The sequence below is a fragment of the Leopardus geoffroyi genome, chromosome A2 (genome assembly GCF_018350155.1).
Source record: "Leopardus geoffroyi isolate Oge1 chromosome A2, O.geoffroyi_Oge1_pat1.0, whole genome shotgun sequence".
Classification (NCBI taxonomy): domain Eukaryota; kingdom Metazoa; phylum Chordata; class Mammalia; order Carnivora; family Felidae; genus Leopardus; species Leopardus geoffroyi.
The window spans coordinates 69,763,255-69,784,043 of NC_059331.1; the positions used below are offsets into that span (position 1 = coordinate 69,763,255).

Genomic DNA, 20,789 nt, shown 5'->3' on the forward strand with positions numbered 1-20,789 from the left:
ATTAATTATTCTATTATCTGCTAGCACTAAGCGATAGAAAGGAGAAATTTGGCATTAGCTTGAAATGTGTCCTTCTTACTTTGCATCTTCTATGTGATTAAAGAATTCTTTGGGAAACAATGGGAATCCTGAAATCAATGGAAACAAGAGCTGCCTTGATAAAAAAACATATTGTATGTAGCTTTAAATTTTTTTTTTTAGCATTTATTTATTTTTGAGAGAGAGCGAGCGAGCCCAAGTCAGGGAGGGGCAGAGAGAGAGGGAGACACAGAATCCGAAGCAGGCTCCAGGCTCTGAGCTGTCAGCACAGAGCCTGATGCAGGACTGGAACCCATGAACCTCGAGATCATGACCTGAGCCGAAGTCAGAAGCTTAACCGACTAAGCCACCCAGGTGCCCCTTTATATAGTTTTTTACATAGACTAATTCTCAGGGAAGTTTGTGTTCTTACATCTTGTAAAAAGTGTTCTGTTTCATATGTTGGTTTATCTGTTTAAGGAGACTGCCCTTTCATTATTTGTTCTTTGTTCTTTAAATATTATATTTTCTTAATTGTTTTATCTTATTTCTCTATTCACTGTGATTGGCTCAAGCCTTTTTATACTTTATTAATTCCATTTTTAACTCTTCTATTTCTTACTGTTTCTAATTCATTTTCTGATATTATTTTCATTCTCAAATTTTTTTAGCAGTACAGTTTTTTTTTTTATTTCATTCAATTTTTATGTTATTGGCTGATGAGAAATCATCTTCTGGAGTTCATGTCCTTATTAAGATTTTTTTTTTTTTTTTTTTTTTTTTTTTTTTTTTTTTTTTTTTTGGTCACAGAAAGTACTTGCGGAGAGTTTTCTTCTATTTCTTTTAGATTTCTACTCTTAGGTTCTTTATCTGCCTTCTGTCTACTGTTGTCATCTCTCTGCAACTTTATTTTTTAGTAGTGTGTTTGTATAATTTTGTTTTATTTATGTTTTTATTTAAATCCAAGTTAGTTAATGTATAGTGTAAATAATGGTTTCAGTGCACGTACGTGTAACATTCAGTGCTCATCCCAACAAGTGCCCCCCTTAATGCCCATCACCCATTTAACCCATCCTCCCGCTCACCTCCCCTCCAGCAACCCTCAGTTTGTTCTCTGTATCTCAGAGTCTCTTATGCTTTGTTCCCTCTCTGTTTATCTTATTTTTGCTTCCCTTCCCCTATGTTCCTCAAATTCCACATACAAGTGACAAACAATTTGAGTTTCTCAAATTCCACATACAAGTGACCATATGATATTTGTCTTTCTCTGACTGACTTATTTCACATAGCACAATACATTCTAGTTCTACAACGTTGTTGCAAATGGCAAGATTTCATTCTTTTTGATCACTGAGTAATATTCCATTGTATATATACCACATTTTCTTTATGCATTCATCAGTCAATGGACATTTGGGCCCTTTCCATAATTTGGCTATTGTTGATAGTGCTGCTATAAACATTGAGGTGAGTGTGCTCCTTTGAATCAGCATTTTTGTACCTTTGGATAAATAACTAGCAGTCTAGTAGCGCAATTGCTGGGTCGTAGGTTAGCTCTGGTTTTTTTTTTGTTTGTTTGTTTGTTTGTTTGTTTGAGGAACCTCCACACTATTCAGAGTGGCTGCACCAGTTTGCATTCCCACCAACAGGGTAAGTGGGTTCCCCTTTCTCTGTATCCTTGCCAACATCTGTTGTTTCCTGAGTTGTTAATTTTAGCCATTCTGAGAGGTGTGAGGTGGTATCTGATCAGGGTTTTGATATGTATGTCCCGGATAATAGTGATGTTGAGCGTCTTTTCATGTGTCTGTTAGCCATCTGGATGTCTTCTTTGAAAAAGTGTCTATTCATGTCTTCTGCCCATGACTTTCACTGGATTATTTGTTTTTTGGTTGTTGAGTTTGATAGGTTCTTTATAGATTTTAGATACTCACCTTTTAACTGATAATGTCATTTGCAAATATCTTCTTCTGTCAGTTGCCTTTTAGTTTGGTTGATTGTTTCCTTCACTGTACAGAAAGTGTTTATCTTGATAAGGTCCCAATAGTTCATATTTGCTTTTGCTTCCCTTGCCTCCAGAGACATGTCAAGGAAGAAGTTGCTCCAGCAGAGGTCAAAGAGGTTGCTGCCTGTTTTCTCTGTAGGATTTTTATAGTTTCCTATCTTGCAGTTAGGTCTTTCATCCATTTTGAATTTATTTTTGTGTATGGTGTAAGGAAGTGGTCCAAGATCATTCATCTCAATGTCACTGTTCAGTTTTCCCAACACCATTTGCTGAAGAGACCAGTCTTTTTCCCATTGGGTATTCTTTCCATTTTGTCAAAGATTAGTTAGCCATACTTTGTGGGTCCATTTCTGGGTTCTCTGTAATTTCATTGATCTATGTGTCTGTTTTTATGTCAGTACCATACCTTCTTGGTCGTTGCATCTTTGTAGTACAGCTTGAAGTCTGGACTTGTGATACCTCCGCCTTTGGTTTTCTTTTCAACATGACTTTGGCTATTCAGGGCCCTTTCTGGTTCCATACAGGAGACTCATTTTAGACCTAAAGACACCTGCAGACTGAAAGTGAGGGGATGGAGAACTGTCTATAATGCTAATATACATCAAAACAAAGCCATAGTAGCCATACTCATATCAGAAAAACTAGATCTCAAAGCAAAGACAAGAGATGAAGAAGGGCATTATATCATAATTAAGGGATCTATCCACCAAGAAGATCTAACAATTGTAAATATCTCCCAACTTGGAAGCATCCAAATATATAAATCAATTAATCACAAGCACAAGGAAACTCATTGATAATAATATAATAATAGTAGGGGACTTAAATACCCCACTTACAACGGACAGATCATCTAAGCAGAAAATCAACAAGGAAATGGCTTTGAATGACACACTGGACCAGATGGACTTAACAGATATACTCAGAACTTTTCATCCTAAAGCAGCAGAATACACATTCTTCTCCAGTGCACATGGAACATTATGCAGAATAGATCACATACTGGGTCACAAATTAGCTCTCAACAAGTACAAAAAGATTGAGACCATACCATGCATATTTTCATGCTATAATACCTTGAAACTTGGAATCAATCACAGGGAAAAAATTGGAAAGACCACAAATACTTGTAGGTTAAAGAGCATCCTACTAAAGAATGAATGGGTTAACCAAGAAATTAAAGAGGAAATAAAAAGTTACATGGAAGCCAATGAAAGTGAAACACAGCAGTCAAAAACCTTTGGGATGCAGCAAATGTGGTCATAAGAGGGAAGTATATAGCAATCCAGGCCTTCCTAAGAAGGAAGAAATGTCCCAAATACATAACCTAACCTTACACCTTAAAGGAGCTGGATAAAGAACATTAAATAAAACTCACAACCAGCAGAAGAATGGAAATAATAAAGATTAGAACAGAAATCAATGATACTGAAATCAAAAAACACTAGAACCGACCAACAAAACCAGCAGCTGTTTCTTTTAAAGAATTAACAAAATTGATAAACCCTAGCCAGAGTTACCAACAAGAAAAAGGAAAGGACCCAAATAAATAAAACCACAAATGAAGGAAGAGAGATCACAACCAACACCGCAGAAATGTATAATTTTAAACAGTCCTTTTTAAAAACATCTTTTATAAAAATTTAAAACACACAATGCACAAAGATAGAGAACAAGACCAAGGTGTCACTTCTTTTTCATCTTGTGTAGAAAGAACGTGGGCTACTCTTAAGTTTCACTTTGCTCTCAGTAGTGCAGTGTCCTCATACGTTGCAGAATCCTGTTTATCTCCTGAGAACCATGGCTCGAAAGCTGTGTTTTGCTTCCGTTTCCTTCTCCATAGCCTGAGGATGTAGGAAAATGGTATAGGCCTAATTCCATCTGTGTTTCCTTCATTTAAGGATGTGGGTTCTGTTTTCTCCTCTGAAATGTGACCCAGTATCCTATCCTAAGATTCACTTGATTCAGAGTGTACCCTGTTATTGTGGGGGGAAATCTGTGGTCCCAGACAGGTCTGATACCTCTCCTGCTTCTGCTCACTGTCTTTCTGCAGAGTCTTCTACTCTTAAAAGATTTCTTTTTGAATTTTGCCTGACTATCCTATTAAACCCCTCTGATGGCTTTTCTCCAAAGTAAGAAATATTTATGGAAATTCTCAACATTTCATTCACTCTCTTTCTGGAGCTTAGGGTAAAGGTTGGGGAGGTATGACAAGCCACATCAGAATTGTTTTTTTCTTTTTTCACAGCTCATTGAAGTTATGGCATGAAGTTGTGTGCTTTTCCTTATTTGGTTCTTGTTCTTGAAATTTTTGCTGATGCTAATAATTACTATTAGATGTTGGAGGAGGTGAATTCTGGGCTCCTGTTTTGCTTGACATTGCTATTTTAATAAGAAGATGGGAGATTAAAATAGGCCCTGTTATCTTGTGATCCTTTTAACCCAGAACTCTTTAATTGGAAATTGAGATCTCTACATTATACAAGAAGCTCTTTGATAGTCCTGTTTTTATCTTCCACTCACTTTCTTTGAACTGCTTTTAGCACCTACCCTCTGCTAATTGATGCCACAGGAGTAACTTAACCCTTAAGAAGATAATTGTTCTAGTTTACTGATATTATACCAATTAACATGGGATAATGCTAAAAATAGTAGAAAACAGAACAGTAGTACTAATGGCCAAACCAGAATTGTTGTCACAGAGCAGTTAGTTCAGTTGCCTATTTTTACAGACAGAAATGGAAGCAAGTGAGGAAAATAAGTGTAAAGTCCTGGCATTCGAACCAAGCATCCCAACTCCCAAAGCAGAATTGTTTTTTCCATTTTATCTCTATGTTTCCCTACCATCCCATAGTAACTCCCCAGATGGCTACTTTTCAGCTCTTTTAATAAATGGGAAATTTAATACCTAGCCCTCAGTTTAGTTCATTGTAGCCTAAGGATCAAGTACTTAGGAAAGATATAATGTATTCACTATGCAAGAGGACCATCTATCTGCAACATCCAGTGCCTGCAGTGATAGTTGATTAAGTGGATTTTAATATGCCCTCCCTTTCTATTGTTCATATTGCATCCCACCTAAGACTGATAGTGCTGTAAGTACACTTGACAACAGGGTTGGGATATCCTAGATGAGGGAAGATCAGTGGTCTGGTCAAGAGTGTTTGAGGACTTCCGCTTCCAGCCATGATGGAAAAACTGGGAAAAGACTTGCCCTCCCAATGTGAGAAAATGACAAAACTGGACACAATAGTTGAAATAACTGTTTTCAGAGACTGGGAAACAGGAGATACAAGGCTGATCCGTAAGGAGAGGATAAAATAAGGTGAGTCTTAAAGTCACACCAACACTCTGCCTGAAGGGCACTTTCCAGAGCCAAACCACAAGACAGCAAAAAGGTTCCCATGTAGAGAATAGTAGTCTTGAGTTTAGGAGGTAATTATTAGAGATCAAGGAATCGGAGATGGCTGGAATTCTTAGGGCAGACTAGCATGGAGTGGGGACTAGGTGGAGAAAGAGGTCTAGAAATCTGCAGAGTTCCCCTGGAGTCTGTTAATGAAAGTTAAGCTGTGCTAATGAATGTAAGGCCACCTGCCACAAGACTGGGCTAACGATTAGATGCTCTAAGATGAAGAATTCCTGGGGGACACAAGATCTAGAACACATACAAGTTCACTGTCAATCCCGTGACATTCAAAGGATAGAACTAGTACAAATTTACGCCATTCAGTTTGATGTCTTGGAAGGAATGGACAAATTCTTTGCAAGACAAAAATTATTAATGGAAAATCTGAATAGCCCTATAAATATAGTAAAGAAGTTGAGCTCATACTTAAAAACCTTCCTACAAGGAAAATTCCAAGGTCAATGTCTTCACTGATGAATTTCACCAAACATTTTAAGGAACAATAATAGTAGTAGTAATAAGCACAAACTCAAAAAACAGAGAAAAGAGAACCCTTAGCAGCTTGATTTTTGAAGCTAATATCACTGACAACCAAAACCCCATACCAATGTCTCGTGATATTGATGCAAAAATTAACAAGCTATTACAAAAGTGAATCTAGCTATGTATAATAAGCATAATATATTATGTCCAAGTGTAATTTTTCTTAAAAATTCCAGGTTGGCTTAACGTTTGAAAAATAAATAATCATTTAACATTAACAGAATAGAGGAGGAAGAAAACATATTTTCTTGCTTCGGGAAAAGAAGAAAAGATACATTTGACAAAATTTAGTTTATTACAAAAAAGAACTTATTGAAATAGGAGTAAAAGGGAACTATTAAAGGACATTTTAAAAATGCACAACTAACATCATACTTTATGGCAAAAGACTGAATTCACTTTCCCTAAAGTCAGGAACAAGGCTCCATTCCCATCACCTTTATTCAACATTGAATAAAGTCATTGCCATTTGGGCTAGTAGAAAACAGCAAGACAAGTGAAGGCACTTTATGTGTTGGGAGCAAAGATGTTAAGATAAAAAGGAGGGAGGCAAACCATAAGAGACTTTTAAATACAGAAACAAACTGAGGGTTGCTGGAGGGGAGATGGGTGGGGGGATGGGCTAAATGCATGATGGGCATTAAGGAGGGCACTTGTTGGGATGAGCACTGGGTGTTACATATTAAGTGATAAATTACTGTGTTCTACTTCTGAAACTAATACTACACTATATGTTACTAACTTAAATTTAAATAAATTTTTTTTAAATGTTAATTTTATTTGCAGATGGCATTACTATGTTTTTTTTTTAATTTTTTAACGTTTATTTTTGAGAGGGAGAGAGACAGCGTGAGCAGGGGAGGGGCAGAGAGAGGGAGACACAGAACTGGAAGTGGGCTCCAGGCTCCATGCTGTCAGCACAGAACCTGATGCCAGGCTCAAACCCATGAACTGTGAGATCATGACCTGAGGCAAAGTCGGAGGCTTAATTGACTGAGACACCCAGGTGCCCCTGGCATTCTATGTTTATAGAAATTCCTAAGGAATCTTCAAAAATTATGTTAGAATAAATGAGTGAATTTAAAAGGCCACATGATGCAAAATTAATATGCAAAATCACTTGTATTTCTATATATTAGCAATCAAAAATTAGAAAATGAAAATTTTAAAATATATTAGCATCAAAATCATGAAATATTTGAGATAAATTGACAAAATATATTCAAAACCTATATACTGAAAACTACAAAAAAAAAAAAAACACAGAAAACAAAGACAAATGTGTTCATGGATTGGGAAACTCAATATTGTTAAGATGCTAATTCTTCCCAATTTAGTAGATGCACTGTCTTCCCAAAGTCCCAGCTTTGGACTGTTTGGACAGTCCCTGTGTTTTGTACAACTTAAGCTGGTCTTAAAATTTATAAGGAAATGCAGGAGGGCCTAGAGTAGCCAAAATAATTTAAAAGCAAGGACAAATGCCAAGGACTTCAAGACTTAATATAGAGCAACAACAAGCAAGAAAATGTCATGTTGTTCTCATGTTTGATAAATACAGAAATGGAACAAAATAGGGACTCCAGAAATAGACCCACACAAATATGGTCAGTTGATTTTCAGAAAAGATACCAAAGTAATTCAATGGTAACAAATGGTGCTGGTACAGCGAAACGTCTATATGGGGGGAAAAAAACCTCAGTAAAGATCAAAACTATAAAACTTCTAGAAAACAGGAGAAAATTTTTGTGATCTCGGTATAGGCAAAAATTTTAAACAGGTAACAGAAAGCTGTAACCGAAAAATATTGATGAATTAAGCTTTGTCAAAATTAAAAATGTTTGCTCTTCAAAGAACACTTCAGAATATAAAATGGCAAGTCAAAGACTAGGAAAATATACTAACAATACATGTATCTTGCATAAGACTGGTATAGAGCATATATAAAGAACCTTACAATTCAATAAGTAAAAGATAACCCAGGGCACCTGGGTGACTCAGTCAGTTAAGCGTCCAACTTTGGCTCAGGTCATGATCTCACAGTTCTTGGGTTTGAGCTCCACATTGGGCTCTGTGCTGACAAGCTCAGAGCCTGGAGCCTATTTCAGATTCTGTGTCTCCCTCTTTCTCTGCCCTTCCCCCGCTCACACTCTGTCTCTCTGTCTTTCAAAAGTAATAAGTTTTTTTAATTTAGAAAATTTTTTTTAAAAAGAAGATAACCCAATTTTATATAGCAAGGGAAACTAATTAAATGTTTAATAAAATAACACATATGAATGACCAATAAGCACATGAAAATATACTCATCATTTTTTTTTATTTTTTTAATGTTTATTTTTGAGAGAGAGAGAGAGAGAGCGAGCAGGGATGGGGCAGAGAGAGAGGGAGACACAGAATCGGAAACAGGCTCCAGGCTCTGAGATGTCAGAGCCTGACCTGGGGCTCAAACTCACAAGCCGTGGGATCATGACTGGAGCCAAAGTTGGGTGCTTAACCAACTGAGCCACCCAGGCGCTCCTATATTCATCATTATTAACTGCACACCCACCAGAATAGATTTTTTTTTAAGTGGCAGCACCAAATATTAACAAAGATATGGCTCAGCTGGAACTCTCATTGATTGCTCTAGGATTCTAAAATTTTAGAAAATATTTAGCTGTTTTTATAAAACTAAACCCAGCTGTCTACCTCAAAGTATTTACTATGAGAGATGAGAACACCTGTAAACGCTTATATACATGTATATTCATAGCAGTCTTATTCATAAGTTTAAAAACTGGGAACAACCCAAATGTCCGTCAATAAGAAAATGTGTACATAAATTTGGGTGTATTTATACAAAGGAATAGTACTCAGGAGCAAAAATAAATGAGCTTCTGATAACATGAAATAACATGAATAGATGTCAAAAAGGGTATATTTGAACAAAAAAAAAATACTTAAATACAGGCATGAAAGAGTACATACTGTATAATTCTGTTTATATGAAATTCTAAAAAGTCAAAACTGGCCTATACTGATAGAGAATAGAACAATGGTTGCCTGAGGTAAGGGATTATCTGTAAATAGACACAAGTGTACTTTTCAGCAGTAATTAAAATTTCTTGATGGTGCTGGTGGCTGCCTGGGTGTATACATTGTCAAAGCTCATTGAGCTGATACACTTTAAAAGGGTGCATTTTATTAAGTAAGTGTAAGCCTCCCTCAGTACGGTTTTTAAAAACTTCCTGTTCTGTATTTAAAAATGGCATGTCCAATAAAGGCTTAATATCCAAAATATCACCAACAGACACATGAAAAGATGCTCAACATCACTCACCATCAGGGGAAATGCAAATCAAAACCATAATGACCTGTCACCTCACAACTTTTAGAATGGCTAAAATCAAAAACGCAAGAAACAACAAGTGTTGGCAAGGATGTAGAGAAAAAGGAACCCTCTTGCACTGTTGATGGGAATGCAAACTGGTGCAGCCAGTGTGAAAAACACTACAGAGATTCCTCAAAAAATTAAAAATAGAACATATGTCCCAATAATTGCACTACTGGGTGTTTACCGAGAGAATATGAAAACACTAATTTGAAGGGTATATACACCCCTGTGTTTATTACAGCATTATCTACAATAGCCAAGACACGGAGAGAGCCCAAATGTCCATCAATAGATGAGTGGATAAAGGAGATGTAGTGTGTGTGTGTGTGTGTGTGTATACACACACACACACACACACACACACACACACACACCCCAGAATATTATTCATCCACAAAAAGAATGAAATCTCACCATTTGCAACAACATGGGTGGATCTAGAGGTTATAATGCAAAGCAAATAAGCCAATCAGAGAGACAAATACTATATGACTTCATTCATGTTATAATTTAAGAAACAAAACAATCAAAGGGGAAAAAAAAGAGACAAACCAACCAAACAAACAAAAAACCACTCTTACCTATATACAACAGATGGTTGCCAGAAGGGAGGTTGCTGGGAGGACGGGTGAAATAGGGTGATGGGGATTAAGAGTATACTTACCTTTTTTGTTTGTTTTTAATTCAAGTTAGTTAACATACAATGTAGTCTTGGCTTCAGTAGTAGAACCCGGTGATTCATCTCAAAAAGTGCCCTTTTTAATGCCCGTTGCCCATTTAGTCCATCCCCACAGGCACTCTGCCTCCAGCAACCCTCAGTTTGTTCTCTGTACTTGAATCTGTTATGGTTTGCTTCCCTCTGTTATTATCTAATTTTTCCTTCCCTTCCCTTATGTTCATCTGTTGAGTTTCTCAAATTCCACATGAGTGAAATCGTATGTCTTTCTCTGACTGACTTATTTCTCTTAGCATAATATGTTCTAGTTCCATCCACATTTCTGCAAATGGCAAGATTTAATTATTTTTGATCGCCAAGTAATATTCCTGTGTGTGTATATGTGTGTGTGTGTGTGTGTGTGTGTGTGTGTATGTGTTTATATGTACACACCACATCTTCTGTATCCATTCATCAGTCAATGGACATTTGCGCTCTTTCCATAATTTGGCTATTATTGACAGTGCTACTGTAAACATTGGGGTGCATGTGCCCCTTTGAATCAGCATTTTTATATCCTTTGGATAAATAGCTAGTAGTGCAATTGCTGGGTCATACGGTAGCTCTATTTTTATTTTTTTGAGGAACCTCCCTACTGTTCTCCAGAGTGGCTGCACAAATTTGCATTCCCACCAACAGTGCAGAAGGGTTCCCCTTTCTCTGCATCCTCACCACCATCTGTTGTTTCCTGAGTTGTTAATTTTAGCCATTCTGACAGGTGTGAGGTGATATCTCATTATGGTTTTGATTTGTATTTCCCTGATGCTGAGTGATGTTGAGCATCTGTCATACACCTGTTAGCCATCTGCATGTTTTCTTTGGAAAAGTGTCTATCCATGTCTTCTGCCCATTTTTTCACTTGATTATTTGTTTTTTGGGTGTTGAGTTTGATAAGTTCTTTATAGGTTTTGGATACCACCCCTTTATCAGATATGTCATTTGCAAATATCTTCTCCCATTCCATCAGTTTCCTTTTAGTTTTGTTGATTGTTTCCTTGGCTGTGCAGGTTTTTATCTTGATGAGGTCCTAACAGTTCAAGTTTGCTTTTGTTTCCCTTGCCTCCAGAGACGTGTCAAGTAAGAAGTTGCTGTGGCCAAAGTCAAAGAGGTTGCTACCTGTGTTCTCCTGTAAGGTTTGATGGTTTCCTGTCTCACATTTAGGTCTTTCAGCCACTTTGAATTTATTTTTGTGAAGAGTACACTTATCTTGATAAGCAATGACTAATACATGGAATTCTTAAATCACTATACTGTACACCTGAAAGGAATATAAAATTGTATGTTAGCTACACTGGAATTGAGATAAAATGAAATAAATTCCTGTTCTCCTATTTGCACCTTGAAGCAAATTTTCAAGTTTCTTTTATTAGAGGACATTTTTTAAACAAAGGTTTGCATATTTTTATCACAAGTATCTCAGAAAGACACAAGGTGGCGGTGTTACTTCAAGAAAGTCTATGTGTGCAGTCTCCAAGTCAAGCCAGGTTCACCTGACAGGTCTTTCTTTAGTCCTCAGAACAAGTTATTGTCCTCAGTACTTTCTTATCCAGTACTTATCTAATATACTTATTATTAATTAATTATATACTTAATTATTGTCTTCATTCAATAACCGTGCCACAGATCTTTTTTAAACATCTGAAGAGCTTTTTAAGAATCTTTTTTTGTTGTTGTTTTTCTACTGCAGTTAATAATAGTCAAGGTGGTACATAGTTCACAGCGAGTAAGGTATTTTGTTACTGGGGAGACATATATCCACTACAATTTGTTACTCACCTAGTGAACTGAGAAATTTATTTGCCTTACCTCTACAAAGAGTACATTTCCTAACAGTACTTCCCATTTGTAGTTCAGACATTCAGCCATTAGAGGGCAATCCAGAAGCATAATTAAGATCATTCATGAATGACCCGGGGAAAAGCTGAGGGAAGTCTTTGGTGGTTGGTCTGGGAGAATTGTTTTTAGTGTAGCAACCAAGTAGATCTACAAAAGGAGACTATAACCAGATAATTAATAAGCACCAGTAAACATTCATTCTATCAAAAGTAAAGAGTGTAAAGAAAGTGAATACATTTCTAGAAACCATCTATTCGATTCAGAATTCTTTTGTTTAAAACATTATTTCTCGGTAGTAAAGTAGTTCCTGTTAATGAACCCTCCTGAGGAGAACTATAATCTCTGGACTCCAAACTACAGGAAGCCACACAAAGGAAAAGAAATCAGGCAGGTTCTGGAGGGGAAAAGACACTCAGGAGAAAAGAAGGCACCTAGCAAATTTCAACTTTTTTGACTTTTATACCAACGACAGACCCCAGTTCGTGCCGTGTTTTTGGTGGACGCTCAGATAGTAGATCTCATTTTACTGGCTAGAGGAAGCACAAGACAGAAGTACCAGAGTAACTGGAACATGAAAAGGAGGTGGCAAGAAAAAGAGACCCAGAGAAGGTCGACCTGCTAGCTCACCCCTCAACCATGCTCACATGAGGCAACTTCAGGTGGCTAAGGCTGAACACTAGTGCATCCCCGTGTTTCCCTACTACTTGACGGTGGCTCTCTGTGCCGTGGGGAGACGAGTGGCCTGGGCCACCGTGATCCGAATCCTGACCACTGTCTGTAATGCCTTGAGCTTATACATAAACCTCTCGCAGCTTCAGTTCCTCCAGGTAATGAAGGAAACTCTGCCTTTCTCACAAGGTTATTTTTGAGGACGAACAGAGGAAACCTGTGTGAAGTTCCTAGCACGTAGGAGTTGAAGAAGTGATTAATTTTCTTCCCACCTCTTTTTCTGGTTTACGTGAGTTCTTGTGACCGATTCTCAATTTCTGAGGTAAACTCTACTGGCAGACCTCCAAATCAGCTTGAGACTCTGGTCCTGAACTTTCATAAAAGACCGTGAGCTCACTTCTCACAAGCCTTTGGCATCTGTCCCCCTTTTGAAATCCAGGTTTGAAGAATAAGCTGTCACATTTTTGCAGTGAGCACTGGCTTGCGAGGCTCCCCAAGAGAAGCCCCAGGTGGCCGCTGTCCCCTGACAAACTGAGCGGTCAACTTCCCGAGCATATTTCAGCACCACTGGCCCAATCTCAAACATCGGCCTTTCTGACTTGCTATTTACACTAGATCTCTAGTCTTGATTAATCCTCATTTTCCACCGCCTCCTATTTTTTTTCTCAGTGGTTACATGTACATGATTTTGAGTGACCATGTGCACCAGTTATGGAAAGGCCTACCGTCTCTCACTGTCATGGCGTCAGTCCTCTATGGTTCTTCTTTCCTACGTCCACCATCCAGTCAGTGCTCATGTGCGGGTCCTGCAGACTAACCGGAATGTGCTCATCTGCCCTTACCTCTCACCTGGATCATGCACTAGCCTTCTACCTGGTTTCCTGGCTTCCATTCATGTGCCCTCTATGCCATTCTCCTCCAAACCCAGGAGTTAAACCTTTAAATACGTTTATGAATTTATATTATAATCTTTCTCTTTAAATTCTCCTATGGCTTCTTATTGTAGTTAGAGAAAAAAAAATCTAATCTCCTTACAGGTCCTCTGATTACTTGTCTGATATCACTTTAAAATTTTTTTAATGTTTACTTATTTTTGAGAGAGAGACAGAGTACGAATGGGGAAGGGGCAGAGAGAGAGAGAGACACAGAATCTGAAGCAGGCTCCAGGCTCCGAGCTGTCAGCACAGAGCCCGACACAGGGCTCAAACTTGTGAACCATAAGATCATGACCTGAGCCAAAGTCGGACACTTAACCGACTGAACCACCCAGGCACCCCTTTCTGTTATCACTTTTAATACTCATCACTTCAGTCACTGTGGTCCTGGCTTTCTGTCCCACAAACGTTTCAAACTTATGCTCATCCAATCTGCTGTGATTGTTGTTTCCTGTGCTTGAATGTTCTTTCTTTGCTTGGCTACCTGCCTTTTATTATTACTGCTTTGCTTCTATTACTGTCTCCTTAAAAAGGCCTTCCTGGCCGTCCTAACTATAGTAGGCCTTACCTAGGATCAGACCGCCCTGTCCCATTGCACCGTTTTGTTTCCTTCATAGCACTTATCACTGTCAAAACTCATCTTAAAAATGGGCACTGGGTGGCTCAGTCTGTTAAGCCTCCAACTTCGACTCAGGTCATGATCTCACAGTTCTTGAGTGTGAGCCCCACATCTGGCTTAACGCTGACAGTGCAGAGCCTGCTTGGGATCCTCTTTCTCTGCCTCTCTCCCTGCCCCTTCCCCTCTTATGCTCTAAATAAATAAATAAATAAATAAATAAACTTAAAAAAATTGGTCTTAAAAAGAAATGGATTTTATCTGTTTATCTATTGCAACACCATCCAATTCAGATATAGAGTTTATTGGAGAAAAACATTCAGAGAAGTAATAGAACATATACATTGTCTCTAACTCTTGTTACTTGTTAGGTCTTATACCGGGTGCAGGTGGTCTGCATGTCCCATGGTCAAGGTTCCAATAAAGGAGGACATTCCCTGGGGATGTTCTATGTATTTGTGGTGTGCCTTTTGAGAAGAGGGGCAAGGTCGGAAAGCATCCATGAGAGGACACAAGATCCCTGGTCGGGGAGGTGGCCTTGGAAGGGATACTCCAGAACATGGAGACTTGTCATTAGCCTGATACACTAGTAATTAGCCTGTTCAACTAACTCAGATCTCTTTTCCAAGCTCTCTGCTGTGCTGCCAAAAGTGGGGAGGACATGAGCATCCAGGGCCGTTGGCTCCATCTCCTCATTAAAATACAACCATCATAGAGGTGGGTGTCTGTCTTGTTTGCCACTAAAATAGTACCAGAAACATAGAAAGGTGGTCACCGTATTTGTGGAGCAAATGAAAGAAAAATGGCATGAGTAGCAATGGAGTAAATGATGAAAGGGAACTGAAATATAGCAGGAAAGGCCATACTTGAAATTGTGTCTTGGTGGTGGACGGGGTACTGCTGGGTAGACAGGTGTCTAAATTTATTGCAGCATAAGGGACAGTAGAAGCCGCTGGTCAAATGAGTGCAGATAGGGGTTTTTCCGTTGTTTTACATACATACCCGTGACAACTTCATTTATGGAGTTCTATCAACGTGACACGTGCTGTCTCTTAAATCGGTGGTGTACCCTGGCATCGGAACCAAAATTTCATGATTTTTTTTTAAGAGTATCAGATTAGGATTCTGTGGGAGACTGGTTCCAAGTGTCTTTCTTTTTTTCATTCTCATATTGTTTTGTTCATCTCAGACCAAGATCACAATCTGTCCTGGATTCTGTTTGGCATCAAGAGTGATAATGAGGTCATTTCCACTATAATAAGGTCAACATTAGTAATGCTAACTGCATCCCAATCGATTTTTGGAATGCTTACCAAAGTAAGAAAAAAAAATTAATAAAGGAAAAGTATATGATGAGCTAAATCCTGAGAAGTCTGACTAATACTACAATGTAAAATTCTCAGCAGGCACTCAATCAAATTCATCTCTTGAGGATTTCTCATTATAAGAACCACCACCCCCCCCCCACCCTGGGATTTAAGTCAGCATTCGAGTTTTACTTATTTCATAAATATAAATCCTTGGGGTGGATATTATTGACTTGTAAAATTAATAAGATTTATTTCTGTAATCTCACTCAAAACTATAAAGTAGGCAAAACAAAATTTTTTAGCACTCTCTTCCATGACCCATCCTGGAATCATTTTTCTCTACCAGTGTAATATCTGTTTTTCAAAGCTCTTAGGGACTGAAGAATGACACATAATGGAGAAATTACACAAATTAGTTCACTCTGAATTTCTACAAGTCAAGTCATCTGTTGCAATAATTTTAAGGCAATTTCTTTCATGATTAGTTTAAGACAATCTTAAGCTCTCTGAAATTTTATACCTTTGGTTACTTTTTCCTAAAAATGTCCTTCAACATTTTCCCCCATTTTCGTTCTACTTTCTCCCTGTTTCTTCTTGGGCCATTTGGTGACGTTTTTTCCTCCCTTTGATCGCCTCCTAACCATCAGTGCAACTCCTGTCAATCCCTCCACCTTCTCATGCTTCACGGTTTGCTTCCACCTTGTCTAGTCACATAGCTTCAGCTTTCACTTAACTGTAGGCTTCAAACCAAACTTTGAATAAACGTTGCAGCCACATGTAAAGTTGGACGTGTCCATTTAACTGCCCTACACATTCCTCACAATCCATTCTGTCCCCACCACCAAGCACTTTGTGTTTTCTTGATCCCAGTGTTAGGATGAACATCATCCACCTTCCAGTCTGTGAGCAGAGGAGTCCATTTCCACTGCTTTCCGTATTCAGACATTGTGTCTAGTACTACACCTTTCCCTAAAGTCTTCCCCATCTTTTCATTTCTCTGCATCTTCATTCGGAGCAGAATAACTATAACTTCATGGGTGGCCTCTCTGAAGCTTATCAGTCACCCCACGTTCACAGCAGCCTGGGGAAGAAGCAGTCCTGAACCATCAGGCCTCTTTAGGATTTACCTCAAGGCCACCCTGAGCGTCTTGTACAAAATGTGACCTCTTCACTATTAATAAGGCTCTAAATTGATTATACTGAAATTATAGGGAGTATATGAGATGCACTCAAATGGTGCTAGTAAATATTTCTTATATATAAAGAATGTGTGAGTCTTTGGAAATAAAAACTACAGAAGTGAAAGATATGCACCTGACCTTCAGAAGGACAGGGGAATGAGTAGAAAAGCAAAGTTGAAGTGCCCTGGGTTCAGATTTCAACTCCACCCTTGGTTTAACTGTGGGCAAGATACTTATATGATTTTAGCTTCGGTTTCCTTACCTGTAAAATGGAGATATCTCATTTCTCATTCAAAGGGGCTTTTTGACAGTTAAATAATGTTTTATGTGAAGTTTCCATTTGGAAATTTACACATGGTGCATTCTTACCAAATCAAATACTGTTAATACTTAGGAGTGTAGGACTTACATACTTTAACAGTTTAAGGAGATAACAATAGAAATATTATTGGGGCGACTGGCTCAGTCGGTTAAGCATCTGGCTCTTGATTTCTGCTCAGGTCAGATTCTCCCCACATTAGGCTATGTGCTGACCATGTAGAGCCTGCTTGGGATTCTCTGTCTCCCTCTCTCTGTGTGGCCTCCCCTGTTCATGATCTCTCTCTTTCTCTCTCCTCTCTTTCTCTCTCTCTCTCAAAAATAAATAAACATTATAAAAAACACTGGCTTCATAAAGAAATACACAGTAGCTGCCAAAGATTAGTGCTGACAGCCATTCTTTTTTAAAAAAGTTTATTCATGTTGAGAGAGGATATATGCGCGCATAAGTGGAGGAGGGGCAGAGAGACAGGGAGAGAGAGAATCCCAAGCAGGCTCCATGCTTTCAGTACAGCACCCAAACCAGGGCTCAAACCCACCAACCATGAGATCATGACCTGAGCCCAAATCAAGAGTCGGAGGTTCAACTGACCGAGTTTCAACTGACTGAGCCACCCAGGCGCCCCTCTGGCAGCCATTCTTGAAGGCCCCAGGATATCTAGAATGGACAGAGATTATAGGCAGGTAACCCTTACCTTAGACAGAGCAGGATCGCACACAAAATGTTGTTTGACTCCTTAGCTTCTGAAAAAAGATTTTGCTGCACAGAGCAAGAAAAGGTTTATAGATTTTTATGGTCTTTAAATAAAATCAGGCTAAACTCACTTCTCACCTCTGCCTAGCAACGTCCAAATTTGAAAGCATTTTCCAGCCGCTATCAATTATTTAACAGAGGCATTGGGGGAACTATAGATGAATAAACCTTCTCTCCAGACGCCATTCTTGGACCAACAGACTTACCCAGCTGTGGGCTAGGTGACCAGAGGGTGAGGATGATTGGAAACTGTCATTTGTGTCTGCTACACACAACGACAAGAGAGGTTTTCACTTGGTTTGGGGTTGTTGGGATCATTTAGCGCAGTGTTCCATTTACTGGAGAAAAAAACCCAAGATGAGACCGGCTGAGTTGGACAGTCACGCAGCTATGGAGTGGCAGAGCCAGGCCTGGAGCCCAGATCCTAGTCCAAAACTCTTTTTCCACCGCCCCACAGCTGCTGCTTTACAGTATTGAGGTTTTGGAATTTCACTCATTCAAATGCAAATGTTCTGTGTGCTTCTTTCACGGGACATTTTTTTTGTCTTACTTTGCTAACTAAGGTTTGCTGTATTGAGCAAATGAGTGTAGATCTAGAGGTGTTAAAATCATCAACCTCTTTTAAAGCCTCATTATTTTTCCTTTGCTTCTCTTTATGATGTGGAACACTGGCTTCTTTTTTTTTCTTTCCAGCCCGAATTGGAGGCAGCAGTACATATAACTTGACTTACTTGTTCTACTGGCTGAGTAGTGAGAACGAGATTAATGAAATCAATGTAGCCCACAGGAAAGTCCTGCCCATCTCCACCCCAACCCCTCCTGTGGGAATTCTTCCAGGGGACTTGTTTGGGGAATGAGTTGCTATGAAACAGTGCTGCAGCTGGGCTCTGTGGGGGGTCTGGATGGTCTCATAAAAGCTAACCGTATCTGGACTTTGAGAAGGTTAGAGATGTTCTGTGCCATCCAATATTACACACCGGCATAAGTCATGACCAACATAAACCTTTAAAAAAGTCTCCCATTCATCCATCCATTATTTACTGAAGCCATACTATATGCCAGATATTCTGTTTGGTTCTGGAGATGTGCTTTGATGGAATCACACCTTTTGAGAGAGGGCAAAGAAAGAACACAAAAGGCTGCAGCTACCTAGTGGAAGGGAAAAGACAGGAGAAAGGACGAAGGGTGATAATTGGTATCATTATGTCTATAGAGACAAGTGAACAAGTAATTATAATGCAATGTGATAGGGGTAAGATGAAGTTCAGCTGTCTTCCACGGTCATGAAGGATTTTTGGACGATGTGATATTTAAGCACAAATCTAAAGAATAAAAGAGGTTGTACAGGTGAAAAGTAGAACAGAGGATGTTCTTGGAAGAGGAAATTGTATGTGGAAAGATTCTGAGGCATCACAGAACACAGGGAGGCACAGGTGAACACTGGGTCTGGGGCACAAATGAACAAGGGTAGGACCAGTGAAGGGAGAGGTGTGAGCATATAGAGCAGTCGTTTGAAGGACCTTGAAAGCCATGCGGTGGCTCTTCCCATCTTTGCCCCAGGACTTTGCCTGTGATAATTGCACCTCTGGAAGAGCAGTGTGACACCACTTATCCCCATAAGCCTGGCCTAATCTTTGGGATTTGTGGAAACAATATAAAAGGAATAGTGCAGGTGAGGTCAGAGGATGGGGTATGTATCTGGCCACTCAGAAGTCATTGAGTGGAGGGACATAGCTTGCGACTGAATCATGTCCTGTATCTTAGAGCTAGAGCAAGTTGGAAACCCAGGTGGGACTAGCTTCAGCTAATGGAAATAGATTGCAAGTAACAATAAGTGAAGCACAATAGAAGTGTATTTTCCTCTCCTGTGCCAGTAGTCTGCTTAGGGGCAGTCTAGGGCTGGTGTGGCAGCTCTGCGATGTCATCTACGTCCTACCTCCTTTGCTTCTGAAGCTCCCCTTCCAATGTGTGGTTTCCATACTGTGGCTACCGAAGCTAGAGCCGTCACGTCCGCTTTCTCGTGTAATGGTGAGCGGAGCAACTGACAGTCCCTTCCACAAGGGCCAATGCTTCTTCCTGTTTCTCCCCAGCTCAGTCAAGTTCTTGGATTTTGGAGCAGTTTCTGTGTGCTTCTTATTGGACTTCTCAGCCTTGCTCTATGGCACTATGGAAATTTCTATCACTACCACCTTCATTAATAACTATTGTGGGCTTAGCGGTTGCCTACTATTTTTCCAAATGCTATTATAGGTTTTGATCTTTTAAAAAATTATTTTTTAGCTTTTAATGTTTAAGTAATTTTAGACTTCAAAAAAGTTGGTAAAAATATTACAAAGAGTTCGCATATTCTTTTCTCCCAGCTTCCTAAAATGTCGATGTCACGCATAACCATAGTATAGTGATTCAAATCAAGAACTCAAATTGGCAGAATGCTATTAATATCTCTATACACCATATTCAAATGTCAGATTCCCACTGAGGTTCCTCTTGGTTCAGGATCCAGCCCAGACTGCACAATGCATTTGGTTGTCATGTTCCCTCAGTCTCCTCCAACGTCACTTTTGTGCTTTCTAAATGCACGGCATCAGAAGACATATGATAATCTATATTTCCCCATACCGGTGATTTTAACTTTGATCTTTTGGCTAAGGTAGTCTCCCAAATGTCTCCATATAAAGTCACTATTTTCCCTCTGCAATTATTAAGTATCTTCTGGGGAGATAAACTGACCCATGCAAATATCCTCTTTCTCATCACATTCACCTCCCCCCCTCCCCCGATTTTAGCCCTTACTGATGACTTTGGCCTAAAGCTATTACCACCATGTATTTGTCAAAGGGTCATTTTTATTTCTAACTTTACAAGTGCCATATGAGTACGCAATCTGCAATGGGACTTGAGCAAATCAAGGAGTTAATTCTCCTCAAACCATTAAACCCTTAGGTGGTCTTGGATGCTTTACCCACTATAGATCACTCCCTGGCTGTCGTATGAAAGCCAGTCACTGGACACAGTACCTAGTAGTCCAGGTAGTGACTCCCTGCTTATCTCTGATCTTCTGTTTGTTGGTTTGCTTGTTTGTTTTTCTTTCTCTTCCTCTTTTGATTCTAGATTCC

General features: G+C 39.1%; 1 long non-coding RNA gene across 1 annotated transcript; it reads right to left on the reverse strand.

Moving 5' to 3' along the window:
* Positions 1-14,495: 14,495 nt before the first annotated feature.
* LOC123607628 lies at positions 14,496-17,678 on the reverse strand. The gene is made up of 3 exons (XR_006716818.1): positions 17,615-17,678; positions 15,113-15,325; positions 14,496-14,850 (listed from the first exon to the last, which is right to left on the reverse strand). It is a non-coding gene; the product is annotated as an uncharacterized LOC123607628 (long non-coding RNA).
* Positions 17,679-20,789: the final 3,111 nt, after the last annotated feature.